The following is a 12,484-nucleotide window of genomic DNA, read 5'->3' on the forward strand; positions in this document are numbered from 1 at the left end:
GTCAGACTCCATCATCTTATTGATGTCTGGAAACATGCTAAACCAGAGAAGCAAGGCAGCAATAAAAAAAACTGTTTATTTATGTCTTTAAGATGAATATGTTTTTTTTTTGCCCAGTTATATTAGCTTCATATCAAAAACCAAACATGCCAAGCCCATTATGCGCCATAACGATTATGTGAGAGGATGAGATCTGGTAAGATGCAATTAAGGCCTGATTTCCCTCGCTAGTCATCAGTGTTTCCAATAAACCAAGGATTGGCCCGCTGGAGATACTTGGCCAGCCATTTGGGCTTAAGGACGACTCCTTTGGGTTGGAGCACGGCCACGCAGCTCAGCAGCTATGTTGGTTTTGTTTGTTTTGATCCACTTCCTTTCCACAGCACGCCGCTTGAAAGACTTTCCCGAGGATTACATATACCATGAAAAGTAGATTACTAGGCTCTCTGGATTTGGACCAAAGGCTGCTGAGAGATGATGAGGTCCTTTAAGACTTCTCTCTGATTCAATTATTTATCCTGGCACCCTGCTTTCAGACCTAAAGTAAGTCTAAATACTTTAGACGTCGCTTTCTCTCCTTTTTTTCATCCAAAACCAAAAGAAACAATGATTGGCAGAGGAGAAACCAGACTAAACACTTTAGATCTGTTGCACAGACAGAATAAAGGAGTTAAATTACCCAATAAACCAAACGAGGATGGGGAAACAAAGTCGTAAAGAGAACTTTTATAGATGTTTTCCAGTCTTGCTCGGTGATGACCTTTCCACAGCACCACCATCTTCAGTGTGTGTTTCCAAACTTTTTTCCGCGTAATTGTTCCGAGTGTCTCCTTTAGCGGGAACAGCCAGCAGGAGACGGTGCAAAGATCCTCCCCGGTAAAAAAAAAAAGTTTTCAATTATTAATGCCGGCCCAGCGCTGGCTGAACTCCAGGCTGGCCGCTGACGGCCACAACATTTCACTCACTCGCTTGCTGCCATGAATTATTCCCGGACTCGCCCTCGCGTACGTGTCTGTGCAACAAACACACAATGTGCAAACATCTGGAAGCCAATCCTGCATCTAATCTACATGTGCATGTGCAGGGAGCCAAAAGGTCATGTGCAGCATTTAGAGCATAGAACTTCATCCAAGACTTTTAAATGTCCACTCCTCCACACTTCCACCGTACTTTGTGTGATCCGACGCACATATGCACACACTTCACCCGGACACACAATGGATTCCCGAGCACATCCAGGCCATTTGCAGTATTTCTCCTATTCAGCGGGCTCTGTCCGGCTGTCAGCAGGCTGTCAGCGTGCTCGGTTGCCAGGCAAACAGCTCCGCCTCCTCCCAATAGTGAAATATGCCTTTAAAATGTCACTCGCTCCCAAAAGAGCAAAAGCAGAGGCAACAAATCGATTCACATTAGTTGTTCAATTGACTTTGGCTCGAACTTGGCTCCTGCTCTCCCTTTGTCTCGCCCCGAAGGTCTCCGTTTTTCTTTCCGTTCCCTTTTTTCCCTCTCCCTCATACAGAGCCCCATTTCCCACTTTAAAAATGGCACTTGGTATGTCATTAGTTTTACTTTGTAAGTCATGAGTCGACGTTATTATGTTCTTATTATAAGATAAATAGTCCTAATTTCGACTTTAACAAAGTCACAATGTCATAATTTTGAGTTTTAAATTCTAATTATGTTCTCCTGAGGCATAATTATGAGTTTCAAAGTCATCATTTTCCCTTATGTAAAATTTATAACTTGGAAAGTCAAAATTCTGAATCTGAGATGTAGATTTATGACTGAAACTAATGAAAAATACCTTGGATCTCATTATTGTCAATTACAATCTTGTTAGTAGGATTTTAGATCTCATATTTAGAATTCTGAAAGTCAAAAGCGTGAATTTGGATGTTTTAGTCATCACCTTGAATCTAATCAATGTAATCTGAAACTCATAATTATGACAATAGAGCTCCTAATTATGTATTCAAATAATCATGAATATGAAATTCTATGGCTTTGAAACTCAATCAGAATTTCAATCCTAATTTTGACAATAAGTCAAAATTAGGATTGGATCTCATAAATAAGAAATTATAAATGTAAGGATGAGTTTGACTTCAGATCTCATAATTATAACATTTAATCTTAATTTCTACTTTCAAAATTAAAATGGTGATTTTAAAATTTAGATGAATGAGATTTAAAGTCATACGTGAGATTCAGATTGATTAAGCCAGCAGGTTAAAGTTCAGCTCTTCCAGATGAATAACTATGAGAAAATCATGTTTTTCTTGCAGAAACACATTTGATACGTCTCAAAATGATGACTTTGGAAGTCTATTCATGAAAAGTGAATAGAATCATGGCTTTAAAACTCATATTCATGTTTTTGAAAATAATTAATATTCTGAAGTAATTTCTTCTCGGTTTATTTCTCAACAACTGTCTTGAGGTACTCGAGCATTAAATGTACAGTTAGATTTATGTAGACATGCCAACCATACAGGCTCGTTCAAAACCAACTGACAACATTGAAACCAATAAAAATTGCAGTTAATAATTAAACTCAACCCCCAGGGGACTTCTGTGTGAACATTCCCAAAGCGGCACCGCATATCCATAGGATTGATTTCAAAATATATCCAGCAATTGCAACTGACAGTATTGTCAAAAGATCATAACAAGACGATGGAAGCTAATAAAAAGAAATCAAAAGAAGCTAATTAAAAGCAATGGCCTTTTGTGGAGCATTGACTGCATCTTCTGTGGAGAAGTCTGTAGTCAGAGCTATGAGTGGTGGGCTTGTGATGTGATGCGCTCCAGAGACGCAGATTTCTTCATAAGTTCATCACCATCATTTTCAGCCGTTGTTTACGTCCTGATTTACCGCGTCTGTCTGGCTTTTTCTGGTCCAGATTTATGACGCCCGTCTCACATCAGCGACATAAAAGTCGGATCAAATGCGGCGTGACCGTTCAGACTGCAGACGACTTGAAAACATCCTGATATGTATCTGAATACGGAAGTGGCACGGATCGGATTTTCTTGGTGGGTTGAAAAGATCAGAATTGGGCCGGTCAGATTGCGGTGAAGAAGCCGGATGTTGGCCGCATTTTTTCTGCTGTGTGAACGCAGCCTTAGGACATCAGATCTCATAATTAGGAGTCTTTAAATCTCATAAAAACTATTTTGATTCTCATCATTTCAAGTCACAATTTTAAGCCGGTTACTTTCTCTAAAGTGGCGGAAATTGACTTCCAAACTTCCTCACCCTCCTCGCAACCTGTGTGTGTTTTTAATAGTAATTTGGTCTGTTTATAAATTCCCACACTTCTTCTCTTCCTCATTTCTTTCTCATCTCTCCTCCAGCCAAGCCAATGAAAGCTGCAGCTCCTATTGGCTCTCCTGGCCGACCACCATCGTCGCGGCACTCATTTCAATTTCCCCCTCATTTCAGACTTATCACACCGACATCATTAAGGCCCTCTCTCTCTCTCTCTCTCAGCGGCGCACTCGTTCGTTATCCTCTCCATTTTGCACCTTTCTATCCTTCTCTCCTCCTGTTTGTGCGTGTCTCCCCTTATCTGTCCCGCTCATTGTCAGAGGATTTAAAAGGGCTCTCTATTTGAGAGCGCAGAGTGTCTGGGCTTTGGTTTTTCATCCCAGTGACAGAAACCTGTTGGAGCCTCCTTATTCAGAATGAAAGAGTGGGACATCTTTTTTTTTTCCTCTCTGTGCCTTTTAAAGGGGATCGCACGGAGCCACGAACGGCTTGTAAACCTGGAGAAAAAGACACAGGATTTGTTCTGTTTGTTCCTCTTTGCAGTGATATTATTTCTTTTCTCCAGTGGCAGCTCTGAAGAATATTTTTATTTCAGTTTCAAGAGAAGTCGGCATAAGAGCTTGTCTGGTATTTCAGAAGAAAAGGAGCAGAGTAATAATTCAGGATCATAGTAGAAATGATGGGCTGTAATAATCAACAAAGAAGCCTAATATGGTGACAAATAACCTAAATTGTTAGATTTTTTTATTAAATCATAGAGTGCGTTCAATACCTTCAATATTCATTTCATTTCATTTCATATTCAATAAATCAGTTTAAAGTTTTTTAATCATTTTGGTGAAAGCTATTTGACCTAATAGATAAATCAATTTCTAACTTTTAAAAGCTCAGAAAGACATTTCTGTCTTTTTCTCTCTTACTGACTAAAGACAAAAAAAAAAAAAAAACTAAATAAATATAGAGTGGCCTAGTCAAAGCATGGATTAAATAGCTTTTTTATACTCCTATGTTGCTGAATTGAAACATTCTGCATGTATGAGTTGACAATTAGTTAATAGGTTCAGAGGAGTGAAAACTTTTTTTTACATGGGGTCAATTTGTTCAGATTGCTTTCCCCTCCCCCCCAAATATTTCAAAACATGATTTAATGTTTGATAATCAACCATATGCGAATATCAAACTGCATTTTGCTTTTTTAAAACAGGAAGTTGAACCATCGTGTTGAATTTGCATCCCTGTCAGGTAGGGATGGGGTGGAGAGGAAGAGAGTGCAGACAACTAAGTGAATTGGGAAAACGTGCCCTTTTAATGGTCAAAAGAAAACTACAGCTGTACAACAGTGTGCTAAAAAACTGGGAAAAACTCAGCAGACAACCAGGGAGAAACAACAGAGGATCAAACGACACATAGGAGGCGCAGGTGAACTAAAATACTCAAGGGGAGGCAATCTGGGAGCAGGAAACAATGAAGGTAAATGAGATAACACACAAGGACTAAATTAACTGAAATAACCAGACAAACTCAGACCGTGACAATCCCTCTCTTGGTGCTGAGAATAGAGAGACTGGCTTAGGCAGACAAATACAAAAATACATTTCAGCCCATCCCAGAATCTAAGATCATTTCCTGCATTTTTTATTTTTATTATTTGGTATAATGAGAGTTTGAAGGATAACCTATTCTAGAGAAGCATTCATTCGAGAACTGCCACTTAGAATGAAATCTTCATGTGGAGGTAGGATGAGGGGGTGGATGGTGTCGATTCACGCAGGGCTTTAAGATTTATTTCTACTTCAGCTTTGATTTTGGCGTAAAATATGGCAACGCTTACCTAAAAGGAATTAAAATTGCTGGATAAGTGAAAAAAAAGAGGATTAATTTATGGCGCACTCCACACTTAATGACCCACTCCAGACATAGATGTGCTAAAAGCCTTTCAAATTTCTCTTTTGTTAGAGTAGCTTAAACTCAAAAGGGAAAAAAATCACTTGAGTACATTTGTTCAACTGGGAAGGAAAAAAAAAAATCTCACCTTAAGAAATTTTTTTTTGCAAATTCAAGGGAGCCCTAATTATTGGCACCCCTGCTGTTAATACTTTGTTGAATCCCCTTTTGTCAACAGCACAGCAATTATTCTGCAGCCTTTCATAAGTTTGGGGTATACAGACAAAGGGACATTCCTCTTTCCACTATGTTGTCTCTCACGATCACTCCACAGGTTTTCTATAGCATTTAGATCTCTATTATTTGGCCATATGCTTTGGATTATTATTCTGATGAAAAAAAAACCCCACTTATGCTTTAGTCTGCCAGAGGTCATTAGATTTTTGCTTTAAAACTTTTGGTGTTTCAACGAGGTTGTGGTACCATGCATATGTATAAACTGGGCGTATGCACGAAAAACGCTGCGTGGTGCAATGTTTCACACACAAGTTGGATCAGCACATACAAGAATGTTTATTATATGCAAAGTTTTGACTTGACGTGAGTCTGCGTGGACAAATCATTAGATCTGCAGATTAATTTCCAAACAAGTCAGCTGAGGTGATTTCTAAGGTGGACAAGGTGTAGACAACCACATGTACATGAACAGCTCCACAAATTTGCAGAACAATGAAAGTTTTGGCACTGTTGGAAGAATTTGGAGGGAGTGTGTGTTCATAGATCATGCTGACCTGCTGATACATGATGATAAGTGGCATATCAGCTGGTTTAGACTGCCCAGGGCAATTCTTTTGGAGCTCTGCATGGAACTGGCCCGTGTTGGAGGAAGAGTAGGAGGAACTGTGCGTTGTCGCTGCCAGTTCAAATTCTTCTTATGATGGAGTTTTTTGCAACTGGAGCTTTTCAGAACGAACTGGTAGACTGGTTTGGTTTTTCACAATCATCCCCTGGTCGTGCCTTGCCAGCCATTTGGGACGATCTCATTCCAAACGCCAAATTATAAGTTGCAGCAAGGAGCCGATTTCCAAAGGTAATCGAACCTTTTCAACTACACTCGCATTACTACGTGGGTACCGTCTGTAAATGAATTTGCTTTTGTGAATGAAAAGAAATTTTATTCAGTGAATGTGCAACGAACGCTTGTTCGTTGTTGAACGCACCATGGGGGCAGCTCAAAGGCCGATGGCGCTGCTCGAGCAGCAGTGGTGGTACCTTGCTTCACACTCCATAGAAGGAACATTGCATTGTGCTAGCATGTTACTGACTGAACAATGTGGTAAATATTCGTGGTGCACCCGTAAGCTAGCACACCATGGAGCTTTGTTGCTGTCCTGTGATTGCAGGAAAGATTGATGAGCACTCAGCTGAACTGACGTGCTTTTGTTATTGCCTGTGATCCAACCGCTGCCTGTTGCTCGTAGTCAGCTGCTGTGGCTTCTGGGTGCAGAACCAAGTTTGGTGTCTCTGGTGCTGCAATCCCTAGTTTCCACTTGTTCTGCCAATAAATGTCAACTTAAACAACTCTGTGTCCAATCTGCTGTCACAATGTAATAAATTGTCTAGGTAGAGTGTGATTAAAGCACTTTAATTGAAACATCTATATCATCTTAAATACCAAGCATGTCAAATTCACCTTTGTGCTTGCAGGATGCCAGAGAGCATTGTCTCCTTGATTACAGCAGCAACTCATTCTTCATGTGGCGTCAGCTCTGGCAACCCTGCGGCTCCACCTGTGGCTGAAACACTCCGTCAATGTGCAGCAACTTTCTTCTTTCGTCCACCTTGAGTTTGGACCATTTCTCACGTCAGCCACGGCTCTGAATTTTTACTCTGCCACTTTCTGCCACTTGTTTTTATTTCTTAATACCAGAGGAATGGCTGCAACATTACATTTTTCTTTTTGCCTCCACCTAGACACCAAGATGTCTATGCCTTTGCCATGGTTATTTGGACAAAGTGTGGAAGCCTACACTGTATTTGTACTAATTTGCATATGTAAATATGGGCGGGGACAGGGCTGTTCATGTGGCACTGGCAGCTATAGTCTATCATGCAAATTGGGACGTATGTAGGAAAGATTCTCTAACAACCCATAGCATCCCACATCCTCCACTGTACAGTGGTCATAAGTTGCTTTTTCACACAGATCTTTTTTAATGCCAGACTCATCTGGGTTGTTAGTAAAATAGTTCAGTCTTTATTAATCAGAGGTCACTACACAGGTCCACTTAAAATTGCTTTTGCAAACTCCACAGCTTTACGTTTGTGATGGTTGGACAGAAAAGCCAGTTTCCTGACATCATTTCCAAACTTCCTGTTGGTACGTTTAAATATCAGATAATTTTCATTCAACCTATTTCTGTCTAAAAGTCAGGAAATCAATCATCTCAGGCCTTTTTGCCATCACTCTAATCTCTAGCTGCCTTCATAAATTCTCTAATAGATTTAAATGAGGATTCTCTCTGGGTTGCTCCAAAATGTTAACTTTCCTCCCTGTCAGAAGATTCATGTTTTGGTAAATTAGAAGATTAAATTGCACCTTAATCTGCCATGGGTAGGAATAATTTTAGGCAAAACTTGAAATGACTTATGGATTTCCTCCCATAACCCCCTTGATGCTCCACATTTATCCACTCAGTCCTCCATATCTGTCATTTTGTTGCAGCTTGTCAGAGTCCTGCAGCATAATCAACCTGTCAAGAAGGGAGAGATCACAATAGATCATTTAGGCAAAGAGAAAACATGGATATTTATGAACAGTAGAAACTCCTGCAAAGCCACATCAGATGAATTACCAACACATTGGCTTGGTTTTATAAGGACAGCAGTCTTGTTTTATGAACGCTGGTAGAAAAAAAAAAACATACAGTTGAGTAATCTGTGTGGGTGGCTTCCATAGAAAGCACTTGTTTGTCCAACAGTTGTTCCACAGATGAGTTTGATGTCAACACTTCAATTCTGTTATGTTTGCCATTGTGGTTCTAAATTTGTAAACTGTTTATGGTTTTTGATAGAGTGCATTATCCCAATGCAGGAAATGGGATTTCAATGAAAGGATGTAGAAGGTGTGCAGATATGTTCAGGTCAGTGTTCCTAAAGTGCATTCCTCAAAGGAAAACTTCCAAGTGACTCTCTGTTTCAGACCAACTGGCTCCATTATTAGCTCATTAGTACAGCCATGTAGAGCTTGACTGCATGCTGGTGAGGCAGTTTCAATGTGTAATTCAAATGTGTAGGAAAAGGGACACATCTAAAATTTGCAGCACTACTCTGATTGATCTTTGGAGCCTCACATGTAAGCAGTTTGTCTGTTGGCCTGGACCAGGCTGGGCTTTGCTCCAGTGGTAATATCATGATTTGTGTGTTGCTGGAATCCAGGAGGTAAGGTGCATAAATTTACAAATTTTTGTAAAATAACCTAAAAAAAAAACCCCCGAGAGTCATGGAGTAAATAGAGTCCGGGAAGCATGGAGCAAACGAAAGGAACCAGCGAGGAGTGAGTGAAGGAGACAGAGGTAAATACTTGGGACTTGATTGTTAGATGCAGAACTGGTCGTAATTACAAACATGGTGCAGCTGTAAAGGAAAAGCCGAAGGCAGGCTGAGAGAGGGAGAGAGAGAGAGATGGTAAAGAAGAGTAACGAAGGGGAACAGACGAAACATAAAAAATAGCTAAACACAACAGATCTAACCTAAATAAATAAATAACAATTAACCAAAGACTGATCAAAAGTAAAGACAGAAACTAAGACTGATCGCAGATAAGAAAAGTGAGTTAAAACACAGCAAAAACAGAGCAACCCAAAACCCCAGGATATGACTGAATTAAGCTTTCACTTAATTCACTCCATTTGACATGAAGACAGCAATTATTACTGGACCTAAAGAGGCCACAACTGCTGCATTATGGATGTCCACTTGTTTGTTTGGAGCAAAAATGTGCAGAACATTCGCTGGACGCACTATAAAGTTACTAACAGTTTTTTCATCTTCACTGAGCAAATGTGCTTTCCCTTTTACTCTAATCCGGTTCAGGAGCTTTAGAAATGTGCCGTCGTCTTGAGTCAGTTTAAATTGACTTAATGTTTGCTAAGTTTTCCTATTTCAAAAAATATAAACTTTGATCACAAAATGTAAACATCTTGTCTCGTTTATCCCACCCACTAACAAATGGCATTAGCTAGAAGTAATCCATGTTACACTCTTCACCTATCAGTGGTCATAATGTTATATTGGTATATTCCCATTGGTTGATTTGTCAAAACTTATCTTAAAACCGCAACCTGAAGACGTCGATTCCTAAGTGGCCCACCCACAGTTGCACCGATGGCCCTGAATGCTGTTCTACATTTACAGACTCGAGTCCTGTTTGCCCAATAACGAGCGCCGTCTTATCTTCCAACCAGCAGCATCTTGTTATCCGTGGCTCGGACATAAGCACAGTGATAATGTGTGGTACTTCCTCTTATCTCCCTGCAGTGTTTTCCCAACATTAAATCAGTTGAGCCACAGTGTTGCCACTTGACTGGCCTTATCTCATTTTCTCTGACCACATTAGCACCCTGCTGGAGTTCTGTTGCGGTTTGCTACATCTGAATCCTGTCTTCAGTGTTGGCCCAGTGACGGCCTCACCTTATCTGAACAGCAGTGTTTTCACAGACGGCGTTTGACACCAAGGACCCCGCGGTCGGTTTGGTAAACCTGACGGGGCAGAGGTCGAGTGAAGTGAAGCTGGCAGACGGAGAGGTCAGGAGGGGAGAGAAGGGATTGCATGGAACGGAGAAGACGGGGTGAAGGAGGGGGATTAGGACCCCACGGAAAAGGAAACCAAAGTTAATATCCTTTGTGCCTTCACTCTGGGCTCAACTAATACTCCCTCTTAATGAACAACAGTAGTCCACATCTGCGTTGTCACCAAGGAGGAATTTGCATCTTGCATCAATTTGAGGGCAAATAAAATCTTGGTGCCAGTTCCATTTCTGTGAGCAGCGTTGCGCTTGCCACACCGCACGGCTTTACGAGCCGAGAGTCACAATCGGGGGAGAGAAGTGAAACATTTTCCACTCACCTCCCCGTCTGTAACCAGTGGCGCAGCACAGGGCGCGGTCCTGTGGCTGCTGTTGGAGTGGGCAGGAAGGTACAGGTTTGAGGCTGGCGGCTGTGGCAGCGCCGCGGTGAGACTTACGAGCCTGGCGTCATGCGCCCGGCGTGTCACACCTCCCTACTGTAAGGACCTGTAAAGTCACTTTACTATCCCCTCTTCTGCAGGAAATTGAGGTCTGCTTGTGGATTTTATTTCTCTTTTGTAGCTTTTTATAAAAACAGCACGTCATAATTAACATCTACTCCTGCGCACATACTTGTACGCAGCTGTCTGTCCTGCTCACGTGTGTTCACACTCATGGATCCACACACCAGCTGCTGTCTTTTTTTTTTTTCCCCCTCATTGTTGTGTGGGTTGTTTTGATAAAAGTCAAAATGAGCGGGCCACATGGGAACGTTTATCTCGCGACAGACCACTTCTGTCTAATTAGTGTGAAGCACAGCAGAGAAATATAGGCAACTCTAATTAAAGTGCAGAATCAAGATTTGTATGCTGTCTGTTTGCTGACTGTAAGGCCTGTTACCTGAAACTCACCCCCCGCCCCCTGCAGAGTTTCAGCTATCAGCAATCACTGCTGTCAGATCCAGCATGCTGCTTTCTCCACACCTGACGTCTTTGAACTGAAGCATGAGAATTAGGATTTCTCTTGGATGGAGGACAAAATTCACATGGTCGGTTGAGGTGGAAGCAGAACAAGACGGCGATGAGTTTCTCACATCAAGAATGTGAGGAGAAAAAAAAAAAAAACAATACGTAAGATTTTGAACTTTTATATGTGTCCAGGTGAAGGTATTAACTTCTCAGGGATACAGCTTTCTCTGTCTCAGTCAGCTATAGCGTGTTGTGTCAGCAGCTAGAACATAATCTCAGCAGGAAATTGCTCTGGAACGTGAGGTTTTATGGGCATACGGGGACAGATTATAACGTCTTAAAGCCAACTCACTGATGCTTGGAAAACATAACAGAGAAGAAAATAACCTGAAGCAAACTGCAGAGATTCTTGGACTATTTTTGTGTGTACCCTTTAACTGTTTCTTAGAGCAGGGAGGGTTAATTACAAGAGTGCAAAGTCATTATGCACGGGCAAAGTTTAAAGTATGGCATCAGAGTTTACTTTTTCTCCAAGGGAAAATATACAAACCAATGGGAAATACCAAAAGTCAAATAAATTGTATATTTACTTCCTTATTTTTAGTTCCCCTGGTGAACCTATCATTAAATATTTTGCACTTAAAAAGTTTTAAAGGGAGAGTGTTTAGATTTCTTTATGTGTGGTTCTGTGTGAGATGTTGAGTGCACTCAGCACAGGGATCTGAAACTCCAGTTCTCCAGTGCTGCTGGAGAACTCCCTGCTCAAACGCACCTGAATTACCTCACTATCATGTCAGAAAGTTAAGCATAAACCTGATTATTATCCATTTATTTCATCCAATGATTTTAAAAAAAGGTCCAACCAAGGACTGGGCTTGCAAATTAACCTGTGACCAGAAAACCTTAATATTTAGCTAACAAACGCTTTACCTGGATCACTGTTGACAACAGATTAACTCACAGTAAATTATTACAGACACCTATAGCATGTTCACACATGACAATACTGCATAGACTGATAAAGAATCCTACCAACATCCATGAAAACGTTGAAGTTGTCAAGAAATCGAAGAAATTTCTTCTGGAACTGTACCTGCTGTGACAAGCTGTTAGCTTAACTTATGACCGGTTGATAGCTAGACTGTCTGAAGCTATTAGATTCACTCTGGCTATCCCTCTTCTCTGACTGTCGCCAGTGGCTTCTCTGTCTAGAGTCAGAGAAGCCAATAGCTTTACTTTAGGTAGAGGTTAGCTTGACTCTGAGTAAGTCCTACTCAGAGTCAAGCTAACAGCTAAGGTAGCTGCTAGCTTGACTCTGAAGGTGAATGCAGTGCTGCAGCACGTCTTTTGACAGACATAACATTTACCTCACTTTGAAGCACCACAAGAGATTTGTGGATTTTAACTAAATGCTGCTATCCATTTATGGATAACCAGCAGCTGTGTGTAAGCTATTAGCTTGATTGACTCTCTCCTAGCAAGAATCACAAAAATCATAAGATGCAGAATAACTTACCACACCAAAATCTTATTGACAATACTGTGAAACACTCTGTTAATCTTTAGCAACTTAA

The sequence above is a fragment of the Poecilia formosa genome, unplaced genomic scaffold (assembly GCF_000485575.1).
Source record: "Poecilia formosa unplaced genomic scaffold, Poecilia_formosa-5.1.2 Scaffold163, whole genome shotgun sequence".
Lineage (NCBI taxonomy): Eukaryota > Metazoa > Chordata > Actinopteri > Cyprinodontiformes > Poeciliidae > Poecilia > Poecilia formosa.